The sequence below is a fragment of the Lathamus discolor genome, chromosome 4 (genome assembly GCF_037157495.1).
Source record: "Lathamus discolor isolate bLatDis1 chromosome 4, bLatDis1.hap1, whole genome shotgun sequence".
In the NCBI taxonomy this organism is placed as follows: Eukaryota; Metazoa; Chordata; class Aves; order Psittaciformes; family Psittacidae; genus Lathamus; species Lathamus discolor.
In genome coordinates this window covers 34,142,802-34,162,723 of record NC_088887.1, presented here as the reverse complement: position 1 = coordinate 34,162,723, position 19,922 = coordinate 34,142,802, and the positions used below count along the sequence as shown (strand labels likewise).

The 19,922-nt window shown below is 36.8% G+C and overlaps 1 protein-coding gene across 1 annotated transcript in view; it reads left to right on the top strand.

Moving 5' to 3' along the window:
* Positions 1 to 8,899: 8,899 nt before the first annotated feature.
* Positions 8,900 to 19,922, top strand: part of DSCAM (DS cell adhesion molecule) — a 181,528-nt gene continuing 170,505 nt past the window's right edge. Inside the window, exons 1-2 of the mRNA XM_065676987.1 lie at positions 8,900 to 9,153; positions 16,762 to 16,908. The gene's annotated coding sequence lies outside the window, so the exon portion shown is untranslated. The remainder of the gene's footprint in view (positions 9,154 to 16,761; positions 16,909 to 19,922) is intronic.

The following is a 19,922-nucleotide window of genomic DNA, read 5'->3' as shown; positions in this document are numbered from 1 at the left end:
TCTTTCTGAACTAAAATAATTGTTTGCCACCTCTCTCTGGCAGGTTGTGGGGCTTCACTGAATTCTGCCCCAAGCTTCTTGTGTATGAATGATTTTTCCTGTTGTTAACTTTAGTTCATATATTATACATCTCATCTATAATTTATTGTAAAGAGGGACCTTCACTTATTACCTTCATGAGGACATGCATGAGCACACATGCATATGTGGGATACTTCCTTACATAAAACTAAAGATTAATGTATAAATATTTAACTGAGGTTATAGCTTAAGAAATTATTGCTCCTAAAAGTTTTGGAAAAGATGATTTTCAGCAAGTCTAATAGGTACCACGGGGTACCATCTGGTAAGAAGCGGGTGATGCCTTCTCACAGAATATTTTTTTAAATGTGAGGAAGAGCTAAGGTAATTTAAAATTTTAGTTTTTATTAAAGGTGTGCTCTACTTCCATATATTCTACTTTCTTCTTCAAAACTTACTGTCTTAAGAGGTAGTATTAGCCTTAAACATAAGTCATATTTTAAAGAGAGAGATTTCTTTTTTAACTGGAGACTATTTAAATTCTGTATGCTATATGCTGTGGTGCAGTGTTAAGCTGAGACTAGAATACAGTGACATGATTAGGACTGTCTTGAACATGTATATTCATTCACTTAAGTAGTGTCTGTTGTTCAGAAGACAAGCTATCAAATAAACTTTAAAATATACGCTCAGTCTTTCACCCTTCCCATACACAGTAAAATACTGTGAGAATTTTATCTGAGTAAGGGGAGAGAGAGAAGCTCAGGTCTCAGAGAAAATATTTATTACTTATCACTGAAAAAACTCAGTTTCCCAAGGTACATTGTACCAAGAGTTTAACCATTAACTGTAGTAAATACTCCTTCAACATACAAGATCAGCATTTAACTACATATTCACAGACCTTGGGCAGCCTAAATAGCAATCTTTTTCAATATTTCCTTCATATTGAAAAGTCTATATGAACTTTAGCAATCAGAAATTATTAGGTACATGCTATTTCTCTTCCCCAACTATGGTAAATGGTGGTTAAACAGAGGTTTATTGTGCATAATGTCAGGGTTGTTGATGCAGAAAAAGCAGCATCTGAGTTTAAAGATGATGCTATATTGAATGAATTTTAGCATTATTTTATTATGTTATGTCCCTAAAAATATGAAGTGGAGCTTACGTTTGAAATGGCATTAATCACATAGATTGCCTCTGAATGTTGCAGTGTTTGCAGCTTTGATTTAAATGGGAAATTATTCCAGGAAATGTTTGCTAAAAAGTATGTCAGAAAACAATGATAGAGAGTTTTGTTTTGGTTTGGTTTTTTAAGATAGGAAGAAATCAATTAGTTAATAGATGTCACCTTTGGTAATGTCACTTTCTTTCACATTGGCCGTGTCTTGCAATGACTGCACCTGTACGGTAGAATTTATGAGTACTTTAGATAGAGAGCAGGGAGGCTTGCAGTACAGAATCCTAGCTACTCAAGTGAAATCTGATCTCTCTTTTAGCATCTATTGTCTCATGGGTATACTCTGCAGATTATGCCACAGTGTCTGTATGGAAGAGTTTCAGGTTTAATATCTCATCTGGAAAGATTAGGTCAAAGCAAGTAAATCTAACGGGTTGGTCACACAATCAAATCACATCCAGCAATTTCTAATTAATTATTCAAGCCTTTCTTTGTGCTCTTGTCAATTTGAACAGAAGAGCTGTCAGCTGTTGAGTCTCTATTGAAGACCAGCCTTAGATCATTATTATTGAACTGCTCCTTACTAGACTTGGGGGCTAGTGTTACTGTCAGAAAGAAAAAGAAATGAAACATGGTATATTGACTTTAGGATCTTTTGGATTTTATTTATTTATTTTATTTATCTATTTATTATTTCTTTATTTCCTATCTTCTGTGTTCTTTGCTTTGCAGTATGCTGTGCTTTGTACAATGCTCCTTTTGCTCCAGCAAGAATGTAAAGTTAAAAAGGCTCAATATACAGGGGTTGCATATGTGTTCTACCTTTTTAATGAAAATGCTCTAGGGAGGGTGATACTGTGTCTCCACTGGACATGGTGTAGAATGCAAATTCTGTCGTCAGTGATTTGAATTCTTGGGGCTTTGCCCAAGAGGATTGGAGTAAAATAAAACTGTCTTTCTTCTAGGAGCTTCTGAACTATGAAAGCAATGATGTTGACACAAATAACAGTTGCTCAAGAAAGAGAACCAATGCAGAATTTCTTAGAATAAATGCCATATAGCTGTCAGATTTTGCTACATTAATTTTCTTTTTTATAAGATTCATTTATGGCTGTTCGCATCCCTAAGTTGTTTGCTGCATAAAAAAGTCTAACTAAATTAAAGTTGAATATCAAGGAAAGAGAAGAAAAACAGTTTTAGTTCAGAGCTTCTTCTTCCTTGCCTTTTTGGTACCTGATTTTGAAAAATAAGGATAATTATTTAGAAATGTTCTTATTTAACTAACACTAGCATTTTTTTAATGTTCAGGTAAAACATCCAGTCCTCAAAACTGCATTGTGCCTTCTCGGGAAAAATAAGTACATTGAAGCAAATTGTGAGAATGTCCTTGCTTTAGATGAATTTATCCTAAAAAGGAGCACTTTTGGACCTTATGCATTTAAAACACTGTACAGAGAGTCACATCTCTTTTCAGGCAAATATCATGCACAAGCAAGAACAACAGATCACTTGTATGTGATTTTTAAATCCCTTTGAAACCATGTTCTGATAGCTTTAATGAGATATATGGTTCACAGATTTCATAATGCTCCTCTACTTGAAGGTGTATTTTATTCCAATGTGCTAATCCTTTAAAGACAGATTCTGTGCATGCAGTTGGCCATATACATCTACAGTTGTGCAAGACATCATGAATGTGTCTGACTTACACATACGCACTACAATAGTTCTGCACCAATCACTGGTGCAAAGTATGCACTTGAAATTCTGCACATCTTGCATAGACTGAACTTGCTGTATGCGTGTAGGCATATCTGTCAGGTCAGTCCTGTTTAGGCAACTTTATGCTGCTTGCATTTTCTGGGAATGCAAGAAATGTCAATTATATAGATTTTCATGTATAAATGTTATTAGCATCATCAAGACCATCTGTGTTAATGTCATATGGCACTGACAAACAAGGTCGTTCTGTGACTCGACATGCTCTTTAAAGGCCTGTGCAGATAAAGAAAGAAAGAATAACTGCTTCAGAACATTGTTTAAAGTCCAGGTAATGCAGATGTCTGTCTGCTTTGACATTTTTACTTTGTTGGGGTTTTTTTTTAACCTAATGCTAAGCTTCAGAAATTAGTTTTAGATGTGGAAAAAATGTTTTGTGTGACTTTCAGCCCAAAGTCTAATATTTAGAACAAGAGTTTGCAACAGTTTGTTTTAAAATACCTCTGTCTTCTTAATATTCATCATTTAAAAGATACAAGAAAACACGTAATAGTGACTCTCATTGCTTAATAAATGGTACCATGCAACCCTAAACAGAACTGTAAGGGTTAACAAAATAGATGCTTGTCACCATTTGTAGAACTATTTGTATCATTAAGTACATGAAAAACTAAGGAAAAACAGAAGATTGTTTAACACGGGCTTGTCTGGAACATTAGTCTGGCCAAAGGCCTTTGTCCATAATTTGCAACAGTGCAAACAAAGCAGAGGCAGCGTGCTTGCAGACACTCTGACAATTGAAACAATAGAATAGTAGTAATTTTTAACTCATACACAGAGCTTTACATATTCAAACTGCATCCTTGTCGTGTACCTGCATAAAGGGTTGAATAGTATCTGGCAGGTCTTCAGGCACTGCATGTAACATGAGGAGTAAAAAGAACTCTTTTATGCTCTAAGCCCAGGTCTGGGATACAGTATTCCCAAATCTGCCACAAACACATAAGATAAGGTTAGGCAACACAATTAGCTTTACTGTGCCTCAATTTTCCAATCAAATAAAAACAGGCAAATTACCTAATAAATGTATTTTGGGCATATTTGCATAATGTTCCTGATATCTGGAAAAGCTTCCAAGTCATGATTCTCTGAACAGTTCACAGAAGGCAATAACCCCCCCTAAAATACTTACATTTATTCTAAAGGAATGATGTTTGCTGTGCTTACAATGATATTTGCCTTTCTGTTGCCATCCTAAGGAAAGTAATAGTACAGAATCAAAGCAGACTTTATGAGAAGGTCTGGAACTACACATCCTTCCAAGCTTTATCTCACATATGTCTTTGAAATTAAGCTGTAGTGAAATATCCCATAATCTTGAGCTGATGCTTAGCAAGAGTCACACTGTGAATTTAATCCATGCTGAAAAGTTATATTTACTGAACTCTTTTTTTATTGTTAAAGTTAGTTTGCCAAAGACGTTAGCAAAGATCCTAACTTGACAAAGCATAGTAAACAACATAACAGCCATACCTACTTACAACATTATGCTATAACTCACATTCCAAGTTTCTCTGATCATTGAAGTGCTTTAAGAATTATAAATCTTTGTAACCCACAAAAAAATTAGGTCTGCAGGCACGAAACACTAAATCCCCTTATGCTAATGCAATACATTCTGCAATCAGATTGTCAGGAACTGCTTGCAGTTATTTCAATTTAAAATCAGCGTGTGATTTTCTTTTCTTCCAGCAGTTGATTATACACGTGACTTATCTTGTATAATACTTAGGTGCCATTTTTCTGATATTCCTTTACAGAGTAATTTCACTGGATCAGGGTCTGCAGGAATTCTTTTGTTTCATTATACAGCATGGAACAGTCTTTACATACTTCTGCTCTTACTAATATCATCCTAATGTTCTGTCTCCTCTGTTTAAAACATTGCTTCATCAGTTGTTCTGGTGCTCTTCTGTATAGGAACCCAATGAAGGTTCCACACATTTCCATACTGAGGAAAATGCCTATCGAGTCCTAAAAGATGGTACTACTTTGTCAGACTGTTTTCTTAAAACAGTAGGTGTGCAAGTGGTAGTCAGAAGTGAAAGAAGTTAAAGATACAAAGTATATAAAATAGAACTCTGTGTCTCGCCTGTGTTGTGTGGAAGGGTGAACTAGAGGCAGAAGTAGGTTCCTATGGTGTTCCATAGCTGCGTATATTCAGAGTGGGAATCAGCGTGGATGAGAGAGGACAAGTTTCTAGAGGAAAAGTAGTATGCAGCTAATGGTAAGGGAAATTTTGAAAATGTTTTGATATTTAAAGAGCTGTTGAAAAGTGAATCCATAGACTAACACTGTTTTCTCATTCAAAAAGATAGAAATGCACATCATTAATTTTCTTTTCTTTAAAATTATTCACTGAAAACTGAACTCTTTCCCCACGGAACTGGCCAAGAGTCTCCAGGGGAAGCTAGTTAATTTAGCTCTAATTCCTAGTGAAGCTACTTCTTCCCACAGTGAATATTCAGAGTATTTTTTTATTCAAACAGCATAGGTTTATTTCTTCAAATTGAGTGAGCAAGGTAATAACTCCTTCCTAAGACATTACCCTAAAACCAAATTAATCTTTGAGATTTCCCAAATTTTATACTCTCAAGTAATTTTTGAAAATACTGCACTAGAATGTACCGTATGAGGCTTTGTCTGTTAGTTACAGTTTATACCTTAAGTAAAAATTCTGAATGCTTAGATGTCTTGTGAATATTTGAATAGATTTTTTCATGAAGGGAAGTGAGTACTGTTCTAAATTTCCCATAAAACTGTTCCTTCAGTTTGAGATGCTTCATTACCTCCACAGTCACCTGTATAATAAACGTGGTTAAACATGTGGGGCCACAGAGCTGCAACTGCTCTAATTAATGTAGCTTAATATTGATTATTTGCAGTTTCTCTAAATAATTCTGCTGCTGGTGGCACTTGTAATTCTGTGTATGTGAGGCTGTGATTTATTCTGATCATATTGTCTATAACAGTACCTATTCTACATACACAATGACTTTGAAGCTGTAAACCATCAAGGTGCACATTTGATGATAGTGACATAAACCAACTGCTGTTCTGGCCAGAGGAGATGGAGATTCTTCCTTTACTTAGCAAGCTTGTGTTTAAATTTACATGCAGATACAAGGAGAGATGGGTTATGTTCCTGGATGTTGTAAAGTATAAAGCATAAGTTTATTTGTGCTAAGCCACTGGTCAGCTCTAGGCTATTTATTTACTTGGGATTCAACAGCAAAAGCCTGAGAGAATAAATTTTAATCCCCTAGACAGCTCCATATATCATGGGCAAAGCTGAATCCTCTTTAATCAGAGCCCTACTAGCTAGTGATTTAAAATTATCTGCTTTCTTTCTAGCTAAAATAAGGAAATCAGCTTCTACCGCAATGTGTGCAAGGACTCAAATAATCTCAAATTGCAGTATTAAAGATTATGGCAGTTTTATTTAATATCCTATAGGACTGACAGTTAACAACAGCGGGTAGAAAACTGTAGCTTCTCATATCTAATATATTCATAAAAGATTAAGAGGGTGAACATTTAAATATAAACATTATGTGATCAGTCATGTTTATACTATCCAATCATAAAGTAGTAACAATTAACATAACCTAGTCTATGTACACATAAACACAGCTCCTGCATCTATTTATGCTTTAAAAAAAAAAAAAACCAGTCATGCTTATTCCTCCCTTCTAAAACTTGAATACTGTATACATAATGTAAGTGGAATTGGTATGGACAATTGGCATGAAATACATTTTTGCAGTCTCAGAAACACCAAGGAGGTGATAAAATGTGTTCTGTGTAATTTGTCTAAGAGTCTAACGTTAACCTAGTATCAAAACTTATTCAGAAAATGATAGCACAGCACACATAATAGCACTAATTCTCATAGGTCTTTCCTTATTCTACGATTACAGAAATGAAAAACCAGAAACATTCATGTTACAGTTGAATTTAAAGAAACTAAAACTGGTTAGTTATATAGATACCATCAGCTTTCAGAACCTGTTTGATTTTGGAGCGTTCTTTTCAGGCCTCAATTCATCTGAATGTGAACCCAATATGGTACCACAACATTTGTTCCTATGGTAAGGCTATAACTGACTCAGCAGATAATCCCTCAGCTCAATTTATAAAGCCAAAACTGGAGCTTCATTTCACTCCCTCCTCCCTTACGCTTTCTTTCTCTTTTTTGCTTGTCTTTTTTTTTTCTTTTTTTCTTTTTTTTTTTTTTTTTGTCTTTTTTCTTTCTCTTTGTTTCTCTCTCCTCTCAATTTTGTTCACGTTACGGTTCTATATGCAAGAAACAGCCAGATTTGTTTTTTTAGCTAGTAATATTGCATGCAAAACATTAAGGGAAATCTAGAAATAATATTTTCACAAAATCTCAACTTATGAATGATCATAAGTCATTTTAAAATGGAGAAGTAAACACTACAATATCTACCTTTTTCTAAAGCCATTTTCTTTGAAGAGATGCAGAAAGACATAGTTATTCCCTAACATTCCTTAGAGCTATAGGTACCAAAATAATAACAGTTCTATGTTAACTGTTTTCCTCTTTAAACTTTTCTACTTATAAAGATCAAATGGAAACTATTTCATGATCTCACTCCTTTTCTCAGTAACAGATTTACTTGAATGTCATGTTTAATACTGAGCTTCCACCACAGTAGATGTTTCTTGAGGAGAGACCTGGTTAAGTAAAGGAAGTAGGTTCAAACTTAAACAGGGGAAGTTTAGGTTAGGTATAAGGAAGAAGTTCTTTACTGTGAGGGTAGTGAGGAACTGGAACAGGCTGCCCAAGGAAGTTGTGAATGCTTCATCCCTGGGGGTGTTCAAGGACAGGTGGGATGGAGTCTTGGGTGACATGGTTTATTATGAGCTGTCCTTGCCCATTGCAGTAGAGGTTGGAACTAGATGATCTTAAGGTCCTTTCCAACCCTAACTATGCTATGATTCTATAAGTCTATGATTCTAAGTGAGAGGGCTAAAGAGTGCTGAAAAGATCTTAGTTATGAGCTATCAGTTCTATATAAATTTTGCAAAGTTAAGAATCCATCTATGTTACAACTGGCATCATGTCAGGCCATAGGACTGGAAATGTTTATAAACATGTTTAATTCTTTGCAGAGAGATAGATAACCTCAGTTACTATTAATTGAACTCAAAACAGATTATGTGCCTATAGAATAAAAGGATACCTCATGTGAGGTTGCTGGCTTGTTTTTAAATTGTCAAATTTCATTTTGGGAAAAAACAACAAAATAAACCAACCAACAAAACAGGGAAAAAACAAAACAAACAAAAAAACCCTTCACAGAATAACCTAAAAATATCCCCATCAAAATCCCATAACAAACAAGAAAAAACCTCCCCAAAAATCCACCTGCTCCCCAAAACCAGAAGGAAAATGAAAAATTCTCTCTCCTGTGGAAATGAAGAAAACTTCAGACCTGCAAGCTCACTTTTATGATGGAGATGCATCTCTGTGAGCTTTAAGGAGCATGGAACAATAGATCAAATATTGCAGCAGCCTCTTTTGCTTCAGAGAAACACTTCCTATGCCTTTTATGCTTATTTCTTTCCTTCTGCCAGGAAAAAATGTGAAAATCAAAGACCTTAATTCCTCATGGGTAACATCATACAAATGTGACACCTGAGAAGCTTTACCGCTGAATCACGATCATGGTGGCCTCTCTAGTTATCAAACCCCAGATCTATGAGAGACAAAGACCAGGCATGTAATGCAAACAAGTAATTGGTTCTTCAACAGGCCTGCCTGAATGGTGAAGGTGATAATACAAGGGAGGGCTAATTTCATTCTAATTGAAAGTGATTGATTAAGAAAGGTCATTGCCCTACTTAAGGAAGGGCAGTGGTGTGGCTTTACTTTTTTCCTGCTTGTGTTCTCCTGGAAGTCAGCTGCAGGTTGTGTCCCAGACATGGAGGGGGTAGTGAGCAACACTCTTCAAAAGTGCAATTCACAGAGCTGAGGGAATATGAAGAACTAAAAAAAAACCCAGTTTCATCCTCTCTAAGGTCTGCTAGCAGGGCCTGTGAGATTTGGCTACATCACCAGGGGGCAGGTTGGGCTGCTCAGAGGAGTGCCATCGTGTTTTGACCATCTGCACCACCTACTCTGAGAAACACCCCAGGTGTCTCAGGTAGGTAGAGCACAGCATGTGAGTGCTGCTTAGAAAAATGAAATCCTTACCTCCCTACATGCCTTTCTTTCCTTATCTAATCTTTGGTTCAGAATCAAAAGCATTCACAGGATTGTGACTTCAGGGCACAGTTTAAGCATGGCTGCTCGTAGCACATTTTCCATGCCCAGAGCAGCAGATTGTTTTGCTTTGAGAATGATGTTCTAGCAGTGTTATAAAACTGAGTTATAGGTTACTCTCTGCTTTTGCTCTGTGGGAAGGTTTCTCCCCTTCCATGCACAGGTCACACTAGAAATGTGCTTATCAGAAGCAGTTCTATCCAGAGGAAGGGATAAGTAGAGCTGATAAAAGTTTATTTGTTCTATATTATCATTTGGTACACTATTAGAACAGCCATCTGTTCTCTTCATTTCTGTCAAGCCAATTTAGACTGCAATAATATAACACTGTTAGATGTGTTTCCAACAAAGTGAAAATCAAATACGATATTTTTAATGATCTTGAGGATAACATTACCCCTATTTAAAACTACCAGCATGCTGGGGTAAAAGGGCACGATAAAAGAATAATTAGTGCTACAGTTTTAAAATATTCTTATTTTCATACAAGAATATTAGGCACTAATTCGACAGGAAAGTGTTCACATGTTCTTATGAATTATACATGAGAACGATTTCACATAGGAAACCTAAACAGAATCTTTTTAACTTATTACTCAGACCTGTAAAATTTTATTTTAATCTCTGATATTATACAGTCTAATGGAAAGCATTAAAAATCTTACGTAAGCGCAATTTCATAATTGTTAATGTGACCTCTTCTCACTTAGACAAATGAACACATGATTTGCTAATGCAGCTCAACTTTAATGAAGTCCCTAGGTTATTTAGGGCACTAGTCAGCAGATAGTAAAATGAGGGTGTGTTTCTAAAATGTCGTGGGATTTGGGGCCCATAGTTCAGGTTGGTCAAACCTAGATATGACCCAGTTTCCTCCTCCTCTTCCCTGTTTGTTCTCTTCAGTGTCTTACTACTTTGAAATGTGTATCTTCAAATCAAGTGGTTTGGTATTTCAGATGAAGACATAAGTTTAAAGTTTCCATTAATGAGTGAAATTTAGTTAAGAGAAGACGTTGATAAAGTATGCAAACTGTTCAAATGTTTGTGTAATGGCAAATGATGGTATGACTTGGTGATTTGCACAGGAAGATTGGATTGTGTGATAAAGAGGTCCAATTTGAACATGTAGTCTTTCATACAGTCAATTCTAGTGTCAAGGCAAACAGACAACAGATTGCATCTGCAGGATGGGGGAAATCTATTCTCTAAATCTATGACATTGAAAAGGAGATCACAATTTTCAATGAATAACTGAAGCATGTTAGCATTGATAAAAAGACTACTGTAGTTGCTGGATTCATAAGTGGAAACAAAATTTGTATAGAGAAAGAGAGGTGACATTTTGAGTTGTGATTACCATAAACATTACTGAACTTATGTGCACATTCCAAATTTTAAAAAGAACTTTAAAATGTTGTTACAGTTCTGGGCAAAACCCAGATTATTTCAAGATATGAATAATTCACAGTAAATGATTTAGGAATTTCAATCTGTATAATTAAGGAGAAAGATGGTTCAAGAGGTAATTTCCTCATGTTCTGTAAGTACTTAAATGGGCAGAAGATTTCTGATTGCAGAGGAAATCTTTAACGAAGGCACAGTAAGATCCAATATCTGGGGTCAAAGCCAGATAGACCACAAACAATACACTAGCTTTCAAAAGAGAGAATAATTAACCGTTGGAATAATTTACCCAGGGGTATCACATCCTCTCCACTTACAATAAATCTCTAATCATGACTAATGTCTTTTTAAAAAAGTTATAGCTTAACTTCCAGATATGGATTTGGTGCAGGAGTTAATGGGTGAACCATGAAAGGTGAGAATAAATGACTCTAATGGTCTTTCTAGTCCTTGGATCTATACATTTTGTTTTCAGCCTCACATTGAGGCATGGGATGTTGGAGAAAAAATTATGGGTCCCATTCAATGGTTTTCCACTGACTTACGTACATTTATCAATGTACCTCAGCAAGCTTCTCTGTAAAACATTTAAATTTTAAATAGTAATATGTTACTATGCTTGCCAACCTCACCAAGGCAAAAGGTTGTAAGGGTTCCTAACACCCTTTGAACTCTTCAAATGAAATAAATACTACAGATATTGGACAAGGCTTTGAAAGGCAGCAAGTGTTGACAGCCAAAAAAGATGTAAGCTTTCAATGTCTGAAAATCTGATGCTGAAATTATTATAATCAAGTTTTCAAGGCGTTAATACAAACACTACTGAGGAGGAATAAGAAATGGGAATTATGAGCTATATTTTGACAATGTTCTTTTTAATTGTTGTGAAGGAGGCTTCCCTGTCTTCCTCACTTGAAGCCTGCTAAAAGCCAAACAAACAAAAAGCTTCAGTTTATGTGAAAGGATGTTCCATTTAAAAAAATCCTTATTTGGCATATTAAGTACGTGAGTCAAAAATACTAAACTTTGTTACAGCAAAGCAGAAGCAATTAAATTAAATGAGCCTCAAAAAGAAAGCACTCCCCTAGATCAACAGGGCAATAAGAGCTTGTCGATTCCCATCCTAGTGCATTTCTAAACACTTGAAGTACAGAAGGCAGAACACTCAACACTTTGCTGTTGTCACAGCTGACAGCCTGTCGGTTTTAATGAAAATGCTCTCCATTTAGAAGATGACAGAAATTACATGCATTTCCCCTTTTATTTTTCTGTCAGCTTTTCTGCTTTGCATTTTTACAGTAGAAGGAGGCACTGTTTATTAAAGCATTATATAAGTATGCAAAATATATTAAGAAGAAAAAGGAAAAGGAAAAGCTTTAGCCCTGCAATTACACACAATGTGTGTTGGTGAGAAAAGTATGCTGTGGCATAACATCTAATAGGTGCCAATAACTATTTACTTTAGTTATCTTTAAAGAGGATGAGGCAAAAAAATCTAGATAACGTGTTAAGTGAAGGTTTTATTATGCGATTGCCTGAGTAATTTCCTACAGGAAGATGATCTAAGCAGTGTTAGATACTCAAGTATGTTCATAACTTCTCTAAAAAATATAGCAAGATAACACCAAACAATTTCTTGGCTCTGCACAGTTTTCACAGACCTCTTTTATTAAGTGGCAGGCTTTTAATAAGTGTACCCACTGTCATTGACCCAGATGTATAACTGCATCAGAGGAAACTCTTCTCCAGGACTGAGGAGGGAAGGCTTCACTTGCAAACATAAGTCAGTGCTATGGGATTTGTAATAGCGCATAAATCTATATATTCTTCAGCCTGTCAATAGCCACTCCATGGGTTTACCCAGACTCAGTTCCAGGGCAAATGTTAGCTGCAATAATATGTGCAAGGTAGAAATACTGAGGAAGTGAGCTTTTGGCAGTTTTAAGGAAAACTCTGCATTTGGTCTTCTGACTTAATTGCTGTAACAGATGTTTTGTGCTTATCATAAGAAAAGGCACAAATTTAATTATTAGTGATGGCTTATATAGACCATATCTAAAAGTTGTGCAAGGGTTATGAAAACAGAAAAGGTTTAGAAAAGCATGGAGAAAGGAATTATTTTATAAACTTTGGGCACATTTTGTGTGATCTTAAACTTGTTCATGCTAGTAAGACTCCAACAGTGTGACTCTTTGTAGAAATGGAGATACATATGTTTAGCAAAGGTGAATCTGGATCCCAGAAAAAGAAAGCCACATGAAGTCATGGTACAATGAACACATTTCTGCTGCTCAGCTGCTTAGGTTCCACTTACTTGACACAAGTGCAACAGCACATGCAGATTTATTGGCAGGATGTAAATGGCCAGAACTTATACATGTTCCCGGTCCTGTGATGTGTCAGCAGCAGAGCAGCCTTTCTGCTGACATCTACCCCGGTACAGTTTGTTAGCAGAGTTACTCCCCATCTTGAAAAATCTGATATACGTCTTGATCAGGCTGCAGAGGCCGTGTCTGCATGGTATATGCAGCACTGGCTCAACAGCCTGGCAGGTTTGCCAGTTAAGTGGCACTGCTCTGGGCAAGCATACATCTGAACTGCCTGTGCTGTCTGAAATACAGAGACGGTTAATGGTCACACAGCTGGAAAGGGAAGCAATAGATTCCCTTTGCTGCATACTGTAAGTGAAGTCCTTAAGTGTGATTCCTACCTCCTGCAGCTGTCATTTTATGCTGCCTACAAACTAAGGAAGACAACTGTGCTTTAATTACCTGTAGACCTTATAACGTATTTCTTCACAAAGATAGATTTGCTTTATATTTCAGTAGTGCAGAATGTGCACGTGACACACAAGTAAAACAGCCCATGGCTTTCACACCAAAATTCTAAATATCCTAACCTGGAGTTAGGGGTAAAAGTAAACATTATTAAAGGGTTCAGGTGTTGAGCACCTCTATGTGTTGAAGAGATAGGATGTAACAGGACAAGTGTTTATATCTCAGTAACTGGGGACTGTGAAAGAAAAAGGAAGAAATATTTAGCATAGGGCATTTCTACCATATCTAGGAGTTACAGTGTGAGAATCAACTGGGGGAAGAAAAAGTATTCTCTGACCAACAGGAAGTACTTCTTCTGTGTGAATCATCAAAAACCTGCCTTCCTAAGAGGTGGTAGGATTTCCCTTGCTGTGGGTTTGGATCTGGGCTGTATGACTGATGGCAGCTAAAGAACAATCCTATGATTGCTAAGGGGGTTCACTAGGTGATTGCCTGCATACTTGCAGACTATGCTTTCTGGTTGCTAGTAGGTAGCTGGTAGCTGTCTGGTATTTGCAGAAAACCTCATTAGAATGTTTGGTCAAGTCAAGCTATTTTGTGACTAGCAAATAACTTATAAGTAATTGAGAAACTAATACTTACTTTTACTAACTTTATTCTTATTAACTGTCTATATAATTTAATTTATTCTTATTAACTGTCTATATATTTTCCTTCAAACACTACAACTGAAGTATTAAAATATAAGAAGCAAGATAGCTTTGCTTTTTTTCTTGTAACTTTTTCAATGTCAGATTTCAGACACCTGGTTGTGAAACTGAAATATTATCTTCTCAGGTGCTTTTTCTAATACACCCAACAATACATTTGTAAGAAATCTGTGTTGAAACACAAGTCTTCTGTATGAAAGCACTTAAGTTTTTGGAGGCACATGAAGTCAACATGGGACCTGTATAAGGAGTCTCTCTAGTCTGTAAACCCAGCCCTAGGCTGGAATATAGTGTTGCTCATGGCTGAGGAGAGCGCTTTGCCATCCAGTGCTTTGACTCCTTTGCGCCTTCCTTTGCCTAGTTCTTCCTCTTCAGAAGCAGGAAAGTAGCCTCTTTTCAGGGAATTTATTTTGTTCATATACTTCTTAACCATGGCTCATGTTATTTGAACAAAGTACTTCAGAAGGCCATGTGCAGTGTGGCTCATGTTCTTCCAAAGTTGTGACCTGCTTCCATCCATGTGCCTTGACTTTCAGGAGAACAGGGTCAGCCAAGACAAGTCACCAGTGTGGTTATTTTATAATGCAGTACGCATACAAGGATGAGAGAGGTGGGCTGGTTTTGCTTTATTCAGTATTCTCTGCTCTAAGGGTCAGTCATGTCCTGTGACATTAAATATTAGGGGGAATGGGGGGACACTAGTTGTTGGGGGGGGGGGTGGATTTTTTTTTTTTTATTATTATTATTATTGTTTCTATTTATTTTAGACTGGAGTTTAAAGGAGATTGCCCTCTGTAATGGTATAATTTCTTTTCTGTCTTTTCTCTGCTGGATTGCTTTCCCACTGATGTATTTGTGAGCAGGCACCCTGGTTACACTTAATTATTAAAAAGTCATTGCTCAGACAGAGCTCTGAAGAAAAGGAAATATTTCTTACTGCATGTTACTGAATATTAGTTCATAATGGGTTTTGTCTTTGTGTATTTTCTTCTTACTTTGGGAGCTGGGTGTATTTTATAGTACATTGATACAGTTTTTTATATTATAAGAGCTATCAAGTAATAGAGAAAAAATAAGAGACACAAAAAAGAGGAGTTAAGAACATTTTCTCCAGTGTAAAAGTTTTAGAAAAGCATTACATAACTCAGACTGTGCTATTTTTTAAATGGAAAGAGTGGCCAGGTGAGACCCAAATTTGCAATGCATTCTAACCAGGTTACTTCCATTTACTGAAACATGGGAAAATCCTCAGAGTAAACATGTACCATGTAGGTGTCAGGTTTTTTGTGTCTTGCTTTAGAACATGCATTTACAACAGAATAGAGGTATTTGTGATTGTCAAACGATCAAAACTGCATGTGTACGTATGTACCTATTATAAAGCTAATAAAAAAAAAATATGCATTTGAAGTAAATTTCAACTATATTATTTTCAATTTTATGAACACTGGGAAAAATGCTGACCACGAACATGTCAGTCTTGTTCAGTTTTAGTGGGGCAGTCACTTTGCAGGGTTTAATTTTCTCCCTGAAATAAACCCTTCGATGTATAATTTAAAAATAAATAAATAAAAACATCTTTGGCTATTAAATAACATGTCCTGTCCAGTTTAGTTAAGCCCTTCTTTCAGACACGGAATCTGTCAACCTGCTTACATTGTGCTTCTCTAATCACAGATTGTAATATTATTGAAATAAAAAAAAAAGTCCCTAGCAGAGCAGATAATGTATTAATTCATCTTCTGCCAGTAGCTTGGCTGTGAAAGTACTGAGCTGCAGAAAGCTCAGCTCATACTGTGAAAGCCTGAAGTGCATTAACCCATGGGAAATATGGGCAGGATGGGATGGGACTCTTCCTGACACTTGAGCTGTCTATCTTGCAGGTGTGTATAACTTCACTAGGGTCAGCAATGTGGTCAGCATCATCAAGGCTGGGTTTGTCATCTTCATTTTCCCATCACAACTGAAGCAGGATGTAGAGCAGGGCTGTGTAGTACATGGCGCTTATGGCCTGAACCCTTCAGGAAACGTCCTATATTCTTGGGGGGAAAACCTTCCTTTTTTGTTTCCTCTTTCTTTTACTGATCCCTTCAGTTTTACATTTTGTGACTATTTTTCTCAATTTTCTGGTGTACCTGGACAACAAAAGCCATTTTGCCTGAAGTTGTTTAATTATTCATGCCATCCCAGACTGTCTTTCTAACACGTACAGCTCTGACAGCGAATTTCCGTCATATTCACTGTAAAATATTGACTTAAATGAGATTAAATTCTGCATTGGTTCTTTACCCTATATTTTGTTTCAGATGCCTCTTGGGTGTTGTTTATTGGTTGTGATATATACTAAGACGTTTCTTTCCTTCATTCCTCACATTTTGCTTACAAAGACCTACGATTTTTAGAAGAAGTGCACATGAACTAACATCTTTATATGCATTTGCGGTCAGTACTTATTAAACTTATGGTTGGCAGCTTCTAGACTGGCAAAAAAAGTCTTCAGGACCTACAGGCTCTGTCATCCATCCCTCACTCTGAGCAAGCAGAACACAGTAGCAACTTGCAGATATTTTAAACACTGCATATTCTTGTGTCTTTCAGGACCTAGATTTCTCATCACATCCACGGGAGCCTTGTATATTTTAGACGTACAGAATGAAGATGGACTGTACAACTACCGATGTATTACAAGGCACAGATACACTGGAGAAACACGACAAAGCAACAGTGCAAGACTTTTTGTATCAGGTGCTCCTTTTTATACCATGTTAAATCAAGTATTGTATACACTTCTCTTTAGTGTGTTAAACTGGCCAGGAATGTTCTCATTTCTGGATGCAAAATGCCCCATTTTAAAATCCTTCCCCCCTGGGACAGTTTTTCACCTCCTGTTAGATATTTCCAGAGAGCCTGTAAGAGTACACTGGCATTTATTACAGTGATTTGTTTAGTATGAAAGTCCTTTTAAAAGGACTGTGGATGGGATTCATCTCATTAAAAGTAGACTTCTGCTGTGAAAGTATCTATTCACCTTACCTTTCCTTTGTAACCAAAGTTGAGGAACATTTTTAAGGGCCGTTGTAGCTTACCTACTTCAGCTGCCCACTTTGGGGTGAGATGAATTGCCCCATGGTGCCTATTTCTTCTCTGTTAATCATAGCAGGAGTTCAGGACATTTAGCTCAGCTGTAGATATTTCCACTGCAGGAACCTCAGGTTAGCTGAGGTGCATTTCCGCCTTTCTTTTCAATCATCACACTCCTTCCCTGGGGAAAACAGTATGTTCCCCTGATTTCAGAAGGAATCTTTGCCAGAAGGGGTACGTGACCCATCCTAGTCCACCCAGGTGCTGCTGGCAGACAGGAGGTCAGGCAGTGGCTGTTCATGGGCAGAGCTGAGAGTCCCAGGGCAAAATGTTTTGTGCAGCATATAGATAAACAAGAAAGTAGATGGGGTATTTTAACTTTTACTTGTAATTGTAAATCATTTCCTGATTGTTGTGTGTGTGTTGGACTGTTTGGTTCCCTCTTCACACACTCCAAAGACTTAGGGCCGTCCATACAGTGCTGCTCCAATAGCACCTTCTCCCGACTTTGTCTTGGGGAGATGCCAGTTGTGGGAGAGGTAAAAAGGAGGAACAGTCCGAGAACTGAGTTTGGAACTCACTCTCAAACATCTCTGTATAGGATTAGCTCTTCTCCATCTCCCCTTCCTCTCCTTCATTTGCTGAGTGTCTCTGAGTGCACCCTGTGTTTGAGTATGAGTAGATCTGCAACTACATTCCCACACCCATTGAGTTAGCTAAGACTATATTCCAGACTCTCTGTTCTTTTTCCCTGTATCCTTGCCTTACTGAAGACATGCCCAGCATCCCACTGAAAGCCCCACTGAGTTTCTTTTCCTTTTCACTGTTGCTAAGTTGCCCTAAAGATCCTAACCCTAAAGATCAGTCTGAGTATAGTGACCTTCACAGTCCAACAGTCAGTTAGACTCCTTTTCTTCCCACTTTTTTCTTTTTTTTTTTTTTTGTTGTTGTTGTTTTTTTGTTTTTTTGTTTTGGGTTTTTTGGCATGAAAAAAAAAACCAAACCATTATCTAGTGATTAGGTCTCAGCTTTTCACCCTCTGTTTGAGAGCCCTAAAGGAGGCAGACGTGGGCACGAGGTTTTACATTAGTAACATACTTCCTGCCCTCCACCAAACTGGTGATTGCTGAAGGATCCTGGAGCCCTCTGAACACACAAGTCAATACTTAAATATACTAATGATAAAAAAAATCAGTGTGATTGTTCAGGTCAGAAGCACTTACCAGGTAGATCCAGGAGTTTCTTCCTTTGGTATCTGTCCCCTATGAGTAAAACTCTTGTCTTTTCTTTTCCCAGCCAGATGAAGAAGTAGTTTTCTTGCACAATAATCTGCCTGCTTTGGTTTTATAAGGATAGGCAGGGTCCTATCTTTCTAGCTGGCTCTATAATATGGTCTGCTTCCGCATGAAATCATACTAAGGCTGAGCCAGTGGTAACATAAATAAAATCAGGCTTGTATCTTGGTTACCACAGGAAAATTTCTAGTTATTTCACTGAACAAAAGGGGGGAAATGGAAGCTCTGTCTCCTTTGTAATTCAGGACAAGCAGACGAAAAGATGTGCTCTCTCTGGAGTTTCCTTGTCTATTCTCTGTCACAGACCAAATCAATATAGGAAATTTTACCTGTGTGTAATAATTGGCATTTTTAATTCAATGGGGTTAATTATTCCCTATAAGAACTATAGTGGGCTCTGATTTCAAGTCCGGTTAGTCTTCTGAACAAATGCAGCAATTATCATTAGAGCTCTTACTATTTCACTAACATGTTTTCTTTTTTCTTTACTGTATATTTTTAAATGGTCCTTTAAGAACTGAGATCAGAGAATTCATGAACATAGTTGTGAAAGGATTGCTTGCATGAAACCTACATTTTTTACTTTTACAATTCTCAAATATTTGGGGATGAGATAGTTTGTGGTGGGTATTGATCATAGTCTCTTGGCCACATTTTTAACATTAGTTAAGCTTTGTTATATTTTTGAAGAGTGAGAAAGGTAACATAGATGTAGTAGCAAATACATATGTGAATAATTAGTATGCCTATGACCAAAGCAAAGTTCCAAATTTCATTTGGAGTGAGAACATCTCCTTGAAACCATGTGGCCTTCCTAAATAAAAATAAAACCAAGGTTATTAACATGCTGCAGACTATTCCTCTAATACCCATTATGGTGTGCTTTTCCAGAAATAATTTTGTCCACCAGTGAATCCCAGCTCCCAAGATTTTTACCTTTTTAAACCCTTACCCTTCAGAAAATCATCATTTTGATAGCATTTCTTGCTCTGTCCTTCAAAGAAGGTCCAAAGTAGAATATTTTAAAATAGTATTTTGCCTCATTATTTCTGCTGTTGTCCTTGCTAGTAGTCATTTGCAGCTGACGGTTAAAGCATAATATAATAATAATTCAAAAGATTGTGTACCGTGTATTGGAATCAGCTTATGAGACTTTGCTATTTGCCTCATTGAAGATGATTGCAAATGAACCCTGGGATTTCTTTGGGGTTTTTTTTCTTGGGTTTCTTCTTTTATTTTTTCCCTCCTTAACTGGAATATATAGAGTGTAGGAGCTCTAAATAGGTGTCTGCTCCAGGTACATCCCAAAGAGATGTTTCTACCACCCATTTAAGTGTGTAAGTACAGAGTGCAAGTAAGTAGGTCACTGGAATCATATTTTAA